Here is an 18,052-nt window from a genome sequence, read left to right on the forward strand (position 1 = left end):
AGGGGCCACTTCAAAGAATTTATTGTATTAGACTTATGCCAAGAGAATTGATTACCCTAAGCTTATATTTGTAATGCTTTCTGCCTCAACTGTATGTCATTTATCTCCACACTCCTTCACACTATAGTGAAATTTAATTGTGCATTGAAGTGAATCTGTGTTAAACTAATGGCGTAAGTGGAATGAAGGAAAATCTTCTGAGAAGAAATAAAAGTCCAGAACTCAAAGGACTAGACTTTCAATCTATTTTCCATAGGATATCTTGCCTCCTGTTCCTCTCACCTTGAGGCCCTAGCCCCATATGTGGCATCAACAAAAACCTGCATTTTCCTACCAGACTGTATTACCCACATGACTTTCACCTTTACTCACAAGATTCATTTTCCATATGATATATATGTTTGGGCCCTTTCTCTGTCTGTTCCCATGCTACTTAATGTGGAGTGGCAAAAGCTGGGTACCACACAGGAGCAACGTGTCATTATCAGTGTGGCAGTGTGGCATTCACTGTCCATGTCAGGTTGGGTTTGCAGGTGGCTTGCAGTCCAGGCATCTGGCAGCTTCTCTTTATGTAAGGTTAGTTCCATTGCAGTTCTGAGCAGCGTTCTCAGGAGGCAGGTAGCATCAGAGGCACATAGAAATGGAAATGGTTGGCCCTGAACTTGGTGACTGGGCTCCTTTTCTGTCATTTAAGGATTTATTCCTCATCTAGCTGGAGGGGAAATATGGGCATGTTCTCAGTAGTTATAAGTTTAATGCCAGAATATAGGCACACATTGCTGGCATCTTTTTAATGATAGGATAAAAAGCTTTCAGAGGCGAGAAGGTAATGGTGGGGAGCAAGAGACTGTGACAAAAATAGGGACGTCATAATATGCCTCTCCTCCACATTCCTGAATTAGAATGTATGGGAAATTGACTCTGGGGTAAAGCTATTTCTGCTCTTCTCTGCTCTCATCCATTTAGTGCAAATGAAAATGCTGAAAAATTATGGACCCAGAAATCCTAATGTACATGATGTAACGGAATCTTAAAGACATGAACAAGAACATCTAAAAATATTTTTCTTGATAGAAATCTGATATAACCAGGACGTTTGATAAGATTATAAATTAATTCACCTATTATTCTAGCAGCAAAACTAGTTAGGCTAAGGATGTGGTGTGTAGTGTAGAAAAGAAGGCTTTTTCCTTTCTGGAAATACTGTTTTTCAAAATGAGTATTCAAATTTTGTAAGATGAAAATTCATACTAGAATTTTATATACATATATTTTTCATGTGTTAAGAATTTTAGAACAAAAACCTTAATATACTCCCTGAATTTTACATTTCATACAAAGGATATTGAATTAAGTATTCAAGAGTGTTTTAAATATATTTATTTTCTGTGGCATTATACTTAGCCAAAATCATTTTATGTGAGATGCATTTTCTATATTTTACTTTTTTTTTTTTACAAAATATAATTATGTACTTGTTTTTATATTAAAGATGATTTTGAAATAATTTGATATTATGGACAGTTCTACACTTCACAGATACATTTGTAAAATTTTAATGGAGCATTTTGTTTAAAGGAGGGACTTTATATCAGACGAACAATTTCCCAGGAGAACTCTTTTCTCAGGTATGATCTCCTACTATTGTAGTTTGAAGTTCAGAAGTCTTTAATAATGTCGCTCCAACAGTATTTGGGTTCTATAAATTAAATAGCTTAAGTAACAATAGGTGAAGGTTGCCAGGCACGGTGGCTCACGTCTGTAATCCCAGCACTTTGGGAGGCCGAGGCGAGTGGATCATGAGGTCAGGAGTTCAAGACCAGCCTGGCCAAGATAGGGAAATCCTCTCTCTACTAAAAAAAAATACAAAAAATTAGCCAGGTGTGGTGGCACGTGCCTATAATCCCAGACACTCTGGAGGCTGAGGTAGAGAATTGCTTAAACCTGGGAGGCAGAGGCAGAGGTTGCAGTGAGCCAAGATTGCACCACTGCACTCCAGCCTGGGAGACAGAGCAAGACTCTGTCTCAAAAAAAAAAAAAAAAAAAAAAATAGGTGAAGGGCATTTATCATCATATTTGTTTATATTTTTTTAAACAAATGTATTTTATATACTAGCTCTGTCTACTGAAAAAGCCTAGAAAGTGACCAATCCAATACCAATAAACTCCTCTACCAGCCAGATGGTGGTCTCTAAGCAATCATTTCCCACTAGAACAAATTAGGGCTTGTTGGAGAAATGGCCGATTTCAGGTCAAGGACAACATGAGCCTTGCATATCATATGTGAAAGGTGGGAAGCTATTAAAGCCAATTGAAGTTATGTCAAAAAAACTCAGGAGCCAACTTGGGGAGGCATCCACCTACCCAAAGATGAAATCAGTGGATTATCAAATATATGTGATACTCAAATTGAAGCATAGCGAATACACTTAAGTTCTTAAGTTCATAATGACATTGGGGGGCAAAAGCTCATTGGAAAAAAAATTGGTCATTAGTCAACTTTGAAGGATGCCAGGGAATCAATTCATTATTCTGATACTGTTAATAAAGGGAAAGAATCTAGCATTCTGGTTTTCCAAAATGAACTGTACCACAAGATAACCAAATGTTTGAAGAGGGGAACTTTCTTTTTACAGAATTTTAACAAATGGTTATAGAAGGAATAATATACTTAGAATGTTACCAGTTTGGAAGCTTGAATGAAATAATGGATCTAGGGAATGATTATCATGAGCTACTAGCATCACAAAAAGAGACAATCATATATTATGTGCCTCCTGACGGAAGTACACACCACTATCCATGAAATATTCCTGCCAAATATTGAACCTGATCCAATCAACCTCTGCATCCAGCTATCAAATTATAGGAGATACATAGGATAGAGGAACATGTTAAACTATTCCACTGGCATGGAACCAGCACAGTCTAGAAACTTAACAGTACAAACAAAGCACAAACCAAGGTATTTTCAGCAAATGAATTTTCAAGGGGAACAGACAAAGGGAGATGCACCTATGAAATAAATGAGATTTGAGACACATCAATCAATTGCAATGCATGAACTTGATTTGATACTGATCCAAACATTTCAGTCATTTAGAAATGATAGGTAAAAGGAGAAATTTGAACACCAACAGGATATTTGATGATAGCAAGCAATTATCATTAATTTGGGTATGTGTAATAATAATGTTGTAGTTACATTTTCTAAAAAAGTTATTTTATTTTATTTATTTATTTATTTTTTCCTGAAACAGAGTCTTGCTCTGTTGCCCAGGCTGGAATGCAGTGGTGCAATCTCGACTCACTGCAACCTCCACCTCCTGGGTTGAAGCAATTCTCCTGCCTCAGCCTCCTGAGTAGCTGAGATTACAGGTACCCCCCACAATGCCTGGAAAATTTTTGTATTTTTAGTAGAGATGGGGTTTTACCATGTTGGCCAGGCTGCTCTTGAACTCCTGACCTCATGGTCCGCCCACCTCGGCCTCCCAAAGTGCTAGAATTACAGGCATGAGCCACCTCACCCGGCCAAAAAAGAGTTATTTTAAAGTTTTGTACTGAAATAGTTACAGATGGAGTTTGCTTCCAAATAATCTAGGTGGTTAACAGAAAGAGGAGATGTGGGTAAGACTACAGATGAAACAAATTTGGCTATGAGTTGATGATCATTAAAGCTGGTGCTTGTCCAGGAAGATTCACTATTTTACTTTCTCAACTCTAGTAAAAATTTTTATAATTAAATGTTTAACAAATATTTTGAAGATTTTTCTTAACGATTGTTCCAGTATCTTTTCTTACCTATCCTTATTAAAGTTTTTTAAAAAGGCCAATTATGATCTCAAATAGAAACGACTCAGATATCTTAGTTCTCTTAATTGGTAAACAGTCAAAACTAAGCTTGTTTCTGAAGCTCCATTTCCTCTTCCAAGACTTCTGGCAGTTTTCTTCCAAGACTTCTCAGTTAACTCTAGCAGTTAGAGAAAATATGCACTTTATTGCTATTCCAAAGGGAGACAAGCTGGGCTGCAACAGCCAGCTCTGCTGTGACACAGAGCATGTTCTTTCCTCCTGGCTTATAACTCACATCTACTGAACAGTAAGGATAAGAATTTAGTGGTGCATGTACACTTCAATAAATGCCCACTTGAGGAACATTTTCGAAGGGAAACATAAATATGCAAACTGAACTCAAAATTTCAAAATGTCATAAAGAAAAATTTTATTTACATATGTGTATATTTATATATTGAACCACAAGCTTTGTCTGAGTACTTACCTTTTTGGTAAGCAAGATAAAATTTCTATCCTTAAAGAATTCAAAACCTTAAAATAAAAAAATCAATGTTTACAACTTATTTTTATAAATATTATAATAGTGTCTGTCTATTCACTGTTTTGCCTTAGCATCTTGCAATATCTGGCACACAAAGAATCTAAATAAATATTTCATAGCTAGATGGATGGACAAATGATGTTATTGAGGGATGTGGTGGGAGGTAAAATAAGAGACACCTGCAGGTCAGGTCAAGAAGGGCCAGGCATACCATGCTAGGAAAATAATCTTTATCTGGAAGGCTAGGAGGATTTTGTTGTTATTGTCTTTTTAAAAAAAATTTTTTTTTTTTTAAAGAACAGTTTCTGGTTCACAACAAAATCGAAGGTACAGACATTTTTCTTCTATTCTCTACCCCGACATATGTATAACCTCCCCAACTATCAACATCCTGCAGCAGAGTAGTACGTTGGTGACAATCAATGAACCCACATTGACATATTATAATCACCCAAAGTTCACAGTTTACATTAAGGTTCGCTCTTGATGTTATACATAGTGTGGGTCTGGACAAATCTGTAATGACATGGACCCACCATTATGGTATCACATAGAATAGTTTCACTGCCCTGAAAAGTCCTCTGTGCTCTGCCTAGTCGTATCTCCCTCCTCACTAACCCCTGGCAGCCACTGATTCTTTTACTGACTCCAAAGTTTCTCCCTTTTCCGGAATGTTAGATAGTTGGAATCACAGAGTATGTAGGCTTTACAGATTGGCTTCTTTTACTTAGTAACATGCATTTAAGTTTTCTTCATGTCTTTTGCATGTCTGGACAGCTCATTTCTCTTCAGTGCAGAATAATATTCCATTGACTGGATGTACCATAGTTTATCCACTCACTCGCTCAAGAGAGCATATTGGTTGCTTTCACATATTGGCAATTATAAATATAACCGCTATAAAAATTTATGTGCAGATTTTTTGTGGACATGTTTTAGACTCATTTGGGTGATACCAAAAAGCACAATTGCTAGATTCCGTGATAAGAGTATGCTTAGTTTTGTAAGAAACTGCCAAACTCTCTTTCAAAGAGACTGCCATTTCTTATTCTTGCCAGCAATGAATGGGAGTTCCTGTTGCTCCACATTCTCACTGGCAATTGGTGTTGTCAGTGTTCTGGATTTTGGCCACTTTATAGGTATATAGTGGCATCTCATTGCTGTTTCAATTAGCAGTTCCCAGATGATATATGATGGTGAGTATCTTTCCATATGCTTATTTGTCATCTGTGTATCTTCTTCAGTGAGGTGCCTATTCAGTCTTTTGCTCATATTTTAATCTGATTGTTAATTTTCTTATTGTTGAGTTTTAAGAGTTCTTTGAATATTTTGGATTACAGTCTTTTATTAGCTTTCTCTTTTGCATTTTCTTTTTCTCTCAGTCTGTAGCTTGTCTTCTCATTCTCTTGACAGTGTTTTTCATAGAGCAGAAGTTTTTAATTTTAACGAAGTCCAGCTTCTCAATGATTTCTTTCGCACATCATGCCTTCGGTGTTGTATCTAAAATGTCATCTTCAAACTCAGGTTATTATCTAGGTTTTCTCCTATGTTATATTCTAGGAGGTTTATATTATAGTTTTACCTTTTACATTAGGGTCTATGATTCATTTTGAGTTAATTTTTGTAAAGGGTATAAAAGTCTTTGTCTAGATTTATTTATTTATTGCATGTGGATGTTCAGTTATTTTAGCATCATTTGTTGATAAGACAAGAGGAGTTTTAAAAACTTTTAGAAATGAGAATATATATCTTAAGAAATCAAAAGAGACATTTTAAAATTGTCTTTCATTTACTCTTCCAGGATAAAAATGCACCCTACCATAATCAAATAAGGTTTTAATTTGCCAATATTAGACATAAAGCAATTTATAACCTCTATCCCAGGAATCCAAAAACACTTATTTATATATTCCATGGTCTTCAAAAGAGTGAGGAATCTCATTTTTTCAATTGCTATAAGGGGACATATGCATATTATTATTAATATAAAATATATAGCTGAATTCACTGAAGAAACAATCACACATGAGGTCTCTAAATTCACAAAACAAAAATATTTTATGAACTAAAGACAAACTGTCAATTCACAATTGATTGTTGTATATATTCATCATTTTAAATAACAAAATAGGATTTTTGTTGTTTAATAAAAATACAAGCTATAAAAGATAATTATATCAAATATAGTTATCATTAATACCTGAAATTCTTGCTGTTACTCAAAAACTGCAAAAGGAGGGAAGAGTCTGTTGTAGTAAAGAAAGAAAAAGACAGACATTACTATTAAATACAATTCATATTGTACCTTGTACCCAGATTGCAAAACTGTAAATTCCATTTGCATTGATTCTAAGTGCAATATAGATAAAGCTAGTTCAAAAACATAATTAATTCTACTAAGTTTTGGGAGCAAAAAGAAATAGTAATATTAATTAATTCACTCAATATTCATTATGCCTCTACTATGACTAAATAAATGAAGAGACTTTTGTTCTATAGTAGAACAAAAGATGCATCAGACAGAGACCCACTCCCAAAGACCACACATTCTGCTAGAGTAGATAAGAAACCAACTGAAATGACATAGTTAAAATAGAAAAAGATCTGGAGATAAAAGAGGCACAAATTAGTTGCTAGAGATTTCAGGGAAGAAAAAAATTATTTCCAGCTGGGAAAATCAGGAAATATTTCACGGAGGAGAAAACATTTGAGCTAAATCTTAGGAAATTGAGGGACCCTACCATCTGCCACAGCCCTTCTGTGCAGAGCCTGCTTGTTTCACAAATCTCAAATACCTGAGTTTGAGGAAATGAGGGTGTTGTCCTCTCCTTGCACCCTCTTCTTGTTTCTATACCACTACTCCTCCTCTATCTTGTAAAAGCTCTGTTCCCCTGAGGTTCACGCCATCGAACTTTCTACCCTCTCCCACTTCTTGATGCTGACGGCCAACAGCCCCTGATGATTCCCCTTCTGTCACTGCCAAACTGGGTTCCTGGGACATCTTCTTTTTCACTACGAACTCCTATGATTCTTGCTGGATTCAAGACACACATAAACAGGGCTGCTGCTTACAGCTATATAAGTCCAGGAGGCTGCTCCATCTGTGTCGCCATCAATGATTTACATAGAGAGTTTGACAGATTCTGGCAGATGATGATAAAACATTTTGAGGAAGGGGGTGCCATTTTCTAATTTGCATAAACTCACCATATTGGCTGGTAGCAGGGCTGCATATGGATAATTCATTCAATGTTCTGACCCCTTTGTTCTTTGACCTCCTCCACACCTATTTCCTTGATCACTACCTCACTTCAGGCATATGATCTCAGAGTCACTTCTTGGATTTTGTCGCCCCCGGATATTAGATTATATCCTAAACAATGAATCTAGAGACCCTACTTTCCTACCTTAACTTCCCTTGTTTCTAGCTCGCTTTACTCAAGTGTGTCTTTGAAACAGTTTTCCTTTCTAGTTGATACCGTCAAGTCATTCTCTCTTCTATTTTATCTGTTAATTAGGTACCGTTATCTTTTATTCTCTCCTGTCTAGCTCTGATTTTATGGTCTTTCATCAGAACCATTCTGTTACATTTTCAATATCCTTTTGTCTCTTCCTCTTTCACATTCTCTAGAGGAAAATCCGATTCTATATGTACCCAACATGTGCCTTCTCTAGGCTGGCACTAATGCAGCTAAGCATTGTTGGAGAAATTACACAGCCACCCCATCCCTTAGCAGACTTTCCCTAACTCATGCAATTCCAGTAACACTGGTCTTTGGATAAATAATACAACAAACTGGGCTATATTGCCTTTGAACATACTGTTCCCTCTTCTTGGAATGCTTTTCCCCAAACTCTTAGCGTGGTTGCCCTCTATGTGGTCTTCAACTCTCAGCTTAATAATAGTGCTAATTAGTAGCTAATATTTACTGAGTACATTCTTTGTACCAGGTGTTTTATAAAAATTAGTCCGATCTTCCCAATACCTTTAGACGCAGATGGTATTATCTTCATTTTACAGATGAGAAAATTAAGGATTAGAGAGGTCAAGCAACTTACTCAAGATGACACACACATAGAGTGGTAACTGCAGAATTTGGTCCCATGCTAGCTGTGGTCTTTCATGCTTAGGTAACCTGCTACTCTGTTCTGGGCTATATCCCCACACTCCCCTGTTACTCCTTCACAGATATACCTTCTCAATGACACCGTTAAAATACTTTATAAGAATCTTCTCAGTTTGCAATTATACATTTATTTACTTGTGTATACCTTACACTTTCATTGTTTCCCTCCTCTCGCTAGACTTAAGCTCTGTAGAGGTCACATGTCCATTTCACATACCACTATGTCTTTAGGGCCTAGCAACATGCCTACCCTATAACAAATATCAGTTAACCCTTGTTAAATGAATAAAGAAAATTTAATATTGGGTAAAGCAAGCAGAGTAGGGCATTCTAGTCAGAACCAGTAATGAACAAAGGCCCAGCAGGAAGATTGGGGATACACTCATGTGATGGCCTCATGTGTTTGTGACATGGAAGAGTTCCCACTCTGTACATTGGCATCAGTGAGATAAGCAGGGCTAATGAATTAACAAGGACTATATAAAACTAAAAAGTGGAAGGCACCTTGCCTACCTGGGTTGGGGACCAGCTGCGAGGTCACTGTCATTGTCAGGGAAGGTGGGGCCAGCTCCCTCTACCCTGAGGTGTGGGCTCAGAAGTGTTGGAGTGCTGCCCTTCCACTCCCATGTAGGCTCCTGCTGAGGTTCAAGGGCATTTCCCAAATAAGTAAGTATCAAGCTATTGGACATGGATTGCCACTATGGCACCTTCTGTAGAGTGGGATGGGAAATTTGAGATGGATAAGAGAGGTAAGACAAGTAGGCTGCAGCCGAGTGGAATTTTATTACCTTTGACCAAAATCATTCTAAAGACACTTAATACAGCAAAGGACAGGTACATGTAATCTTTAAAATAACTGACAAGATCAAAATGGAACAAAGCAAACGTGAAATTCCGAGCGTGCAAAGAGAAAAGACTGCAACATTAATTTTACAAGGGGACTCTTCAAGGCAATAATATATCACTGGGTCATTTTAACAGCCATGACTAACATAGCTTTAACTTTAGATTTTAAAGAAGCAAGTGCAAAAAGAGAGTCTCTGAAAGTTAGGTACATGTTTATGTGCTGTAGTAAGTCACTTGCCTTTTCTGATTTTTTTTTTCTTTTCTCTTTTTTGTTATTATCATACTTTAAGTTCTAGGGTACATGTGCATAACGTGCAGGTTTGTTACATATGTATACTTGTGCCACGTTGGTGTGCTGCACCCCTCAACTCGTCATTTACATCAGGTGTAACTCCCAATGCAATCCCTGCCCCCTCCCCCCCTCCCCATGATAGGCCCCAGTGTGTGATGTTCCCCTTCCCAAGTCCAAGTGATCTCATTGTTCAGTTCCCACCTATGAGTGAGAATATGCGGTGTTTGGTTTTCTGTTCTTGCGATAGTTTGCTGAGAATGATGGTTTTCCAGCTGCATCCATGTCCCTACAAAGGACACAAACTCATCCTTTTTTATGGCTGCATAGTATTCCATGGTGTATATGTGCCACATTTTCTTAATCCAGACTGTCACTGATGGACATTTGGGTTGATTCCAAGTCTTTGTTATTGTGAATAGCGCCACAGTAAACTTACGTGTGCATGTGTCTTTATAGCAACATGATTTATAATCCTTTGGGTATATACCCAGTAATGGGATGGCTGGGTCATATGGTACATCTAGTTCTAGATCCTTGAGGAATCACCATACTGTTTTCCATAATGGTTGAACTAGTTTACAATCCCACCAACAGTGTAAAAGTGTTCCTATTTCTCCACATCCTCTCTAGCACCTGTTGTTTCCTGACTTTTTAATGATTGCCATTCTAACTGGTGTGAGATGGTGTATCATTGTGGTTTTGATTTGCATTTCTCTGATGTCGAGTGATGAGGAGCATTTTTTCATGTGTCTGTTGGCTGTATGAATGTCTTCTTTTGAGAAATGTCTGCTCATATCCTTTGCCCACTTGTTGATGGGGTTGTTTGTTTTTTTCTTGTATATTTGTTTGAGTTCTTTGTAGATTCTGAATATTAGCCCTTTGTCAGATGAGTAGATTGCAACAATTTTCTCCCATTCTGTAGGTTGCCTGTTCACTCTGATGGTAGTTTCTTTCGCTGTGCAGAAGCTCTTTAGTTTAATTAGATCTCATTTGTCAATTTTGGCTTTTGTTGCCGTTGCTTTTGGTGTTTTAAACATGAAGTCCTTGCCCATGCCTATGTCCTGAATGGTATTACCTAGGTTTTCTTTTTTTTTTTTTTTTTTTTTTTTTGAGACGGAGTCTCGCTCTGTCGCCCGGACTGGAGTGCAGTGGCCGGATCTCAGCTCACTGCAAGCTCCGCCTCCCGGGTTCCCGCCATTCTCCTGCCTCAGCCTCCCGAGTAGCTGGGACTACAGGCGCCGCCACCTCGCCCGGCTAGTTTTTTGTATTTTATTTTTTAGTAGAGACGGGGTTTCACAGTGTTAGCCAGGATGGTCTCGATCTCCTGACCTCGTGATCCGCCCGTCTTGGCCTCCCAAAGTGCTGGGATTACAGGCTTGAGCCACCGCGCCCGGCCTACCTAGGTTTTCTTCTAGGGTTTTTATGGTATTAGGTCAAACATTTAAGTCTCTAATCCATCTTGAATTAATTTTCATAGGAGTAAGGAAAGGATCCAGTTTCAGCTTTCTACTTATGGCTAGCCAATTTTCCCAGCACCATTTATTAAATAGGGAATCCTTTCCTCATTTCTTGTTTTTCTCAGGTTTGTCAAAGATCAGATGGCTGTAGATGTGTGGTATTATTTCTGAGGACTCTGTTCTGTTCCATTGGTCTATATCTCTGTTTTGGTACCAGTATCATGCTGTTTTGGTTACTGTAGCCTTGTAGTATAGTTTGAAGTCAGGTGGCGTGATGCCTCCAGTTGTGTTCTTTTAACTTAGGATTGTCTTGGCAATGCGGGCTCTTTTTTGGTTCCATATGAACTTCAAAGCAGTTTTTTCCAATTCTGTGAAGAAACTCATTGGTAGCTTGATGGGGATGGCATTGAATCTATGAATTACCTTGGGCAGTATGGCCATTTTCACGATATTGACTCTTCCTATCCATGAGCATGGTATGTTCTTCCATTTGTTTGTGTCCTCTTTGATTTCACTGAGCAGTGGTTTGTAGTTCTCCTTGAAGAGGTCCTTGACATCCCTTGTAAGTTGAATTCCTAGGTGTTTTATTCTCTTTGAAGCAATTGTGAATGGAAGTTCATTCCTGATTTGGCTCTCTGTTTGTCTATTACTGGTGTATAAGAATGCTTGTGATTTTTGCACATTAATTTTGTATCCTGAGACTTTGCTGAAGTTGCTTGTCAGCTTAAAGAGATTTTGGGCTGAAACAATGGGGTTTTCTAAATATACAATCATGTCATCTGCAAACAGGGACAATTTGACTTCTTCTTTTCCTAACTGGATACCCTTGATTTCTTTCTCTTGCCTGATTGCCCTAGCTAGAACTTCCAACACTATGTTGAATAGGAGTGGTGAGAGATGGCATCCCTGTCCTGTGCCAGTTTTCAAAGGGAATTTTTCCAGTTTTTGCCCATTCAGTATGATATTGGCTGTGGGTTTTTCATAAATAGCTCTTATTATTTTGAGATACATTCCATCAATACCGAATTTATTGAGCGTTTTTAGCATGAAGGGCTGTTGAATTTTGTCAAAAGCCTTTTCTGCATCTATTGAGATAATCATGTGGTTCTTGTCTTTGGTTCTGTTTATATGCTGGATTACGTTTATTGATTTGCGAATGTTGAACCAGCCTTGCATCCCAGGGATGAAGCCCACTTGATCATGGTGGATAAGCTTTTTGATGTGCTGCTGAATCCGGTTTGCCAGTATTTTATTGAGAATTTTTGCATCGATGTTCATCAGGGATATTGGTCTAAAATTCTCTTTTTGTGTTGTGTCTCTGCCAGGCTTTGGTATCAGGATGATGTTGGCCTCATAAAATGAGTTAGGGAGGATTCCCTCTTTTTCTATTGATTGGAATAGTTTCAGAAGGAATGGTACCAGCTCCTCCTTGTATCTCTGGTGGAATTCAGCTGTGAATCCATCTGGTCCTGGACTTTTTTTGGTGGGTAGGCTATTAATTGTTGCCTCAATTTCAGAGCCTGCTATTGGTCTATTCAGGGATTCAACTTCTTCTTGGTTTAGTCTTGGGAGAGTGTAAGTGTCCAGGAAATTATCCATTTCTTCTAGATTTTCTAGTTGATTTGTGTAGAGGCGTTTATAGTATTCTCTGATGGTTGTTTGTATTTCTGTGGGGTCAGTGGTGATATCCCCTTTATCATTTTTTATTGTGTCTATTTGATTCTTCTCTCTTTTCTTCTTTATTAGTCTTGCTAGCAGTCTGTCAATTTTGTTGATCTTTTCAAAAAACCAACTCCTGGATTCATTGATTTTTTGGAGGGTTTTTTGTGTCTCTATCTCCTTCAGTTCTGCTCTGATCTTAGTTATTTCTTGCCTTCTGCTAGCTTTTGAATGTGTTTGCTCTTGCCTCTCTAGTTCTTTTAATTGTGATGTTAGAGTGTCAATTTTAGATCTTTCCTGCTTTCTCTTGTGGGCATTTAGTGCTATAAATTCCCTCTACACACTGCTTTAAATGTGTCCCAGAGATTCTGGTATGTTGTATCTTTGTTCTCACTGGTTTCAAAGAACATCTTTATTTCTGCCTTCATTTCGTTATGTACCCAGTAGTCATTCAGGAGCAGGTTGTTCAGTTTCCATGTAGTTGAGCGGTTTTGATTGAGTTTCTTAGTCCTGAGTTCTAGTTTGATTGCACTGTGGTCTGAGAGACAGTTTGTTATAATTTCTGTTCTTGTACATTTGCTGAGGAGTGCTTTACTTCCAATTATGTGGTCAATTTTGGAATAAATGTGATGTGGTGCTGAGAAGAATGTATATTCTGTTGATTTGGAGTGGAGAGTTCTGTAGATGTCTATTAGGTCTGCTTGGTGCAGAGATGAGTTCAATTCCTGGATATCCTTGTTAACTTTCTGTCTCCTTGATCTGTCTAATGTTGACAGTGGAGTGTTGAAGTCTCCCATTATTATTGTATGGGAGTCTAAGTCTCTTTGTAAGTCTCTAAGGACTTGCTTTATGAATCTGGGTGCTCCTGTATTGGGTGCATATATATTTAGGAGAGTTAGCTCTTCCTGTTGAATTGATCCCTTTACCATTATGTAATGGCCTTCTTTGTCTCTTTTGATCTTTGATGGTTTAAGGTCTGTTTTATCAGAGACTAGGATTGCAACCCCTGCTTTTTTTTGTTTTCCATTTGCTTGGTAGATCATCCTCCATCCCTTTATTTTGAGCCTATGTATGAGCCCAGCAGACTGATGGGTCTTGACTCTTGATCCAGTTTGCCAATCTGTGTCTTTTAATTGGACCATTTAGTCCATTTACACTTAAGGTTAATATTGTTATGTGTGAACTTGATCCTGCCATTATGATATTAACTGGTTATTTTGCTCATTAGTTGATGCAGTCTTCCTAGCCTCGATGGTCTTTACATTTTGGCATGTTTTTGCAATGGCTGGTACTGGTTGTTCCTTTCCATGTTTAGTGCTTCCTTCAGGGTCTCTTGTAAGACAGGCCTGGTGGTGACAAAATCTCTAAGCATTTGCTTATCTGTAAAGGATTTTATTTCTCCTTCACTTATGAAACTTAGTTTGGCTGGATATGAAATTCTGGGTTTAAAATTCTTTAAGAATGCTGAATATTGGCCACCACTCTCTTCTGGCTTGTGGAGTTTCTGCCGAGAGATCTGCTGTTAGTCTGATGGGCTTCCCTTTGTGGGTAACCCGACCTTTCTCTCTGGCTACCCTTAAGATTTTTTCCTTCATTTCAACTTTGGTGAATCTGACAATTATGTGTCTTGGAGTTGCTCTTCTCGAGGAGTATCTTTGTGGCATTCTCTGTATTTCCTGAATTTGAATGTTGGCCTGCCCTACTAGGTTGGGGAAGTTCTCCTGGATGATATCCTGAAGAGTGTTTTCCAACTTGGTTCCATTTTCCCCCTCACTTTCAGGCACCCCAATCAGACGTAGCTTTGGTCTTTTTACATAATCCCATACTTCTTGCAGGCTTTGTTCATTTCTTTTTCTTCTTTTTTCTTTTGGTTTCTCTTCTCGCTTCATTTCATTTATTTGATCCTCAATCGCCGATACTCTTTCTTCCAGTTGATCGAGTCGGTTACTGAAGCTTGTGCATTTGTCACGATTTCTCGTATCATGGTTTTCATCTCTGTCATTTCATTTATGGCCTTCTCTGCATTAATTATTCTAGTTATCAATTCTTCCACTCTTTTTTCAAGATTTTTAGTTTCTTTGTGCTGGGTACGTAATTCCTCCTTTAGCTCTGCGAAGTTTGATGGACTGAAGCCTTCTTCTCTCATCTTGTCAAAGTCATTCTCTGACCAGCTTTGATCCATTGCTGGCGATGAGCTGCGTTCCTTTGGAGGGGAAGATGCGCTCTCATTTTTTGAATTTCCAGCTTTTCTGCCCTGGTTTTTCCCCATCTTTGTGGTTTCATCTGCCTCTGGTCTTTGATGATGGTGACGTACTGATGGGGTTTTGGTGTGGGTGTCCTTCCTGTTTGTTTGTTTTCCTTCTAACAGTCAGGACCCTCAGCTGTAGGTCTGTTGGAGATTGCTTGAGGTCCACTGCAGACCGTGTTTGCCTGGGTATCAGCAGCAGAGGCTGCCAAAGAGAGAATATTGCTGAACAGCGAGTGTACCTGTCTGATTCTTGCTTTGGAAGCTTCCTCTCAGGGGTGTACTCCACCATGTGAGGTGTGGAGTGTCGGTCTGCCCCTAGTCGGGGATGTCTCCCAGTTAGGCTACTCAGGGGTCAGGGACCCACTTGAGCAGGCAGTCTGTGCGTTCTCAGATCTCAACCTCCGTGTTGGGAGATCCACTGCTCTCTTCAAAGCTGTCAGACAGAGTCGTTTGCGTCTGCAGAGGTTTCTGCTACTTTTGTTGTTGTTGTTGTTGTTGTTGTTGAGCTGTGCCCTGTCCCCAGAGGTGGAGTCTACAGAGACAGGCAGGCCTCCTTGAGCTGCTGTGAGCTCCACCCAATTCTAGCTTCCCAGCGGCTTTGTTTACCTACTTAAGTCTCAGCAATGGCGGGCACCCCTCCCCCAGTCTCGCTGTTGCCTTGCAGTTAGATCTCAGACTGCTGTGCTAGCAATGAGGAAGGCTCCATGGGCGTGGGACCCTCCCGGCCAGATGTGGGATATAATCTCCTGGTGTGTCTGTTTGCTAAGACCCTTGGTAAAGCACAGTATTGGGGTGGGAGTTACCCTATTTTCCAGGTGTTGTGTGTCTCAGTTCCCCTAGCTAGGAAAAGGGATTCCCTTCCCCCTTGCGCTTCCCAGGTGAGGCGATGCCTCGCCCTGCTTCAGCTGTCGCTGGTTGGGCTGCAGCAGCTGACCAGCACAGATGGTCCGGCACTCCCCAGTGAGATGAACCCAGTACCTCAGTTGAAAATGCAGAAATCACCTGTCTTCTGTGTCGCTCGCGCTGGGAGCTGGAGACTGGAGCTGTTCCTATTCAGCCATCTTGCTCCGCCCCCCCCAGAAATCTTCTGATGTTTTTAAAAGTTATTACAGCAGTTTTTACAGTGTGCCTGAGAAACCTGTAGCTTGGTGCCACATGCATGGGTCAGAAATAATAGATGCTGAGAGGAGTGGGTTTCACAGGGTAAGGAAACTTAGAATTAAACTGAGGTTGTAGCAAAGATTGAAAGGAGGAAAGTGTCTCGTGATTGATTAGGCCAGAGTTCTCAGATTTCCACACATGTTCTGTATGGAATGGCAACTTTCACAATGTAATCCAGAGCTTGTCTTGGCTACTAAGAAGACCCTCTAGATAAGGAGGTCTGTGGGATTCTATCTTGCCTCAGCTTTCAGAAGGGATTTGTGAAGAGGAACAAGAAGGTCTGAAGTTGAGGAAACTCAGCAAGGCCCACCCACCCACACCTACCCTCCCACAGCTGACCACCAAGGACATGGGAAGATGGGCTGCTCCTGAATGGTGCCTAGGGGCTGGTGTGCGTCTGAAGTCTGCATCTGACATGTAGAAGACCCCACTGGTGCCTGACCCCCGTTACATGGAGTCTTCCTGCAAGGACCAGGCCTGAGCTACAGGAGCCCACTTGGCCCGTGCAGGGCAAGCTGATGGTGCTGAGGAGTAAGCCCTGGGGGAGCAGCTCTCACACAGTGACAGCAGGGAAGCTGGTGGGCAACTGCGTCTCTCTGGGACGTTGCTGGGGTATGTTCTACCTCTGCAGGATTGAGCCTCACAGCCCCGCAGCAGTCCCCTCACTCCACTGCGATGGCTTCCTTCCCTGTGTCACTTGTCCACTGCCCGGCCCATGCTCCCTGAGAGCACCTCCCAAATAAACAATGTGCACTCAAATTCTTGCCTCAGGCTTCACTTCTGGAAGAATTCAAGTGTTATGCACTGGATGTTTATGTTCCCCTAAAATTCATATGTTGAAATCCTAACCCCAATGTGGTGCTATTAGGAGGTGGTGGGTTTGGGAGGTGATTAGGTCATGAGATAAGCCCTCATGAATGTGGTTAATGCCTTTATAAAAGAGGCCCCAGAGTGCTCTCTCACTCCCTCTCTACCCTGTGAGAATAAAACAAGAAGGTGGCCCTCTAGAAACCAGGAAGTGGGACCCCAATAGACATCAAATCTGTCAGCTCCTTGATCTTGGACTTCCCTGTCTCCAGAATCGTGAGAAATAGATGTTTGTTGTCTAAGCCACCCAGTGTATGGTATTCTATTATAGCAGCCTGAACTGACTAAGACACCAACCTAGTATACAAGAAGCAAACAAACACAAATTTGAAGGAAAGAAATACCAAAAGAAGTAGATAAATTTATCTTTGCAACTTTGCAAACAGTGGTGTGGTTCTAGTGATTTGCTGTAACTCTGTGATCTGGTGTGTACCTTTCTTTTTTCTTTTTCCTTTCCTTCTTTTCATTCTGTCTGTCTCTCTCTCTGTCTTTTTCCCTGTAAGTTCTATTTCAGTAGGGCAGCAGCAACCTATCACCACTGAGCAAAGTCAGTGTGGTATCAGTTTTGATATTTCAGGGTCAAGGTGATTTCCAGGGGTTCCTAAATGAGAATTGCAACAGCTGAGGGATGTCTCAAGTGTTTATGGTCAGGTGAACAGAAACTTATGAAAGTTGCAATTAATTCTCTTCTCTCTCTCAGGTATTATTATTCAGTTTTGCAAATATGGAAACTAAGACTCCAAACCTAATTCACACACCATACAATTCACCCATTTAAAACAATTTAATGGTTTTAGTATATTTGCAGAGCTGTGCATCTATTAGTACACCTGAATTTTAGACTATTTTCATGATCCCAAATGGACTTTGTTTTTGCTGTTAGAAAAACTCAACATTTAACCTATGTGTTAGATGCTGTGCCAGGATCTGAGCCAGGTGCTAGATCATGTGGGTGAACAGGAAAGATATGTCCAACTCTTGTGCAGACTGAATCTCAATGGGAGAGATAGACATAGAAGTTCAGAAGCGCAGAAACAAGATAATTACAAGCTGTGGTAG

Source organism: Trachypithecus francoisi, unplaced genomic scaffold (assembly GCF_009764315.1).
Source record: "Trachypithecus francoisi isolate TF-2019V2 unplaced genomic scaffold, Tfra_2.0 Lachesis_group15, whole genome shotgun sequence".
NCBI lineage: Eukaryota > Metazoa > Chordata > Mammalia > Primates > Cercopithecidae > Trachypithecus > Trachypithecus francoisi.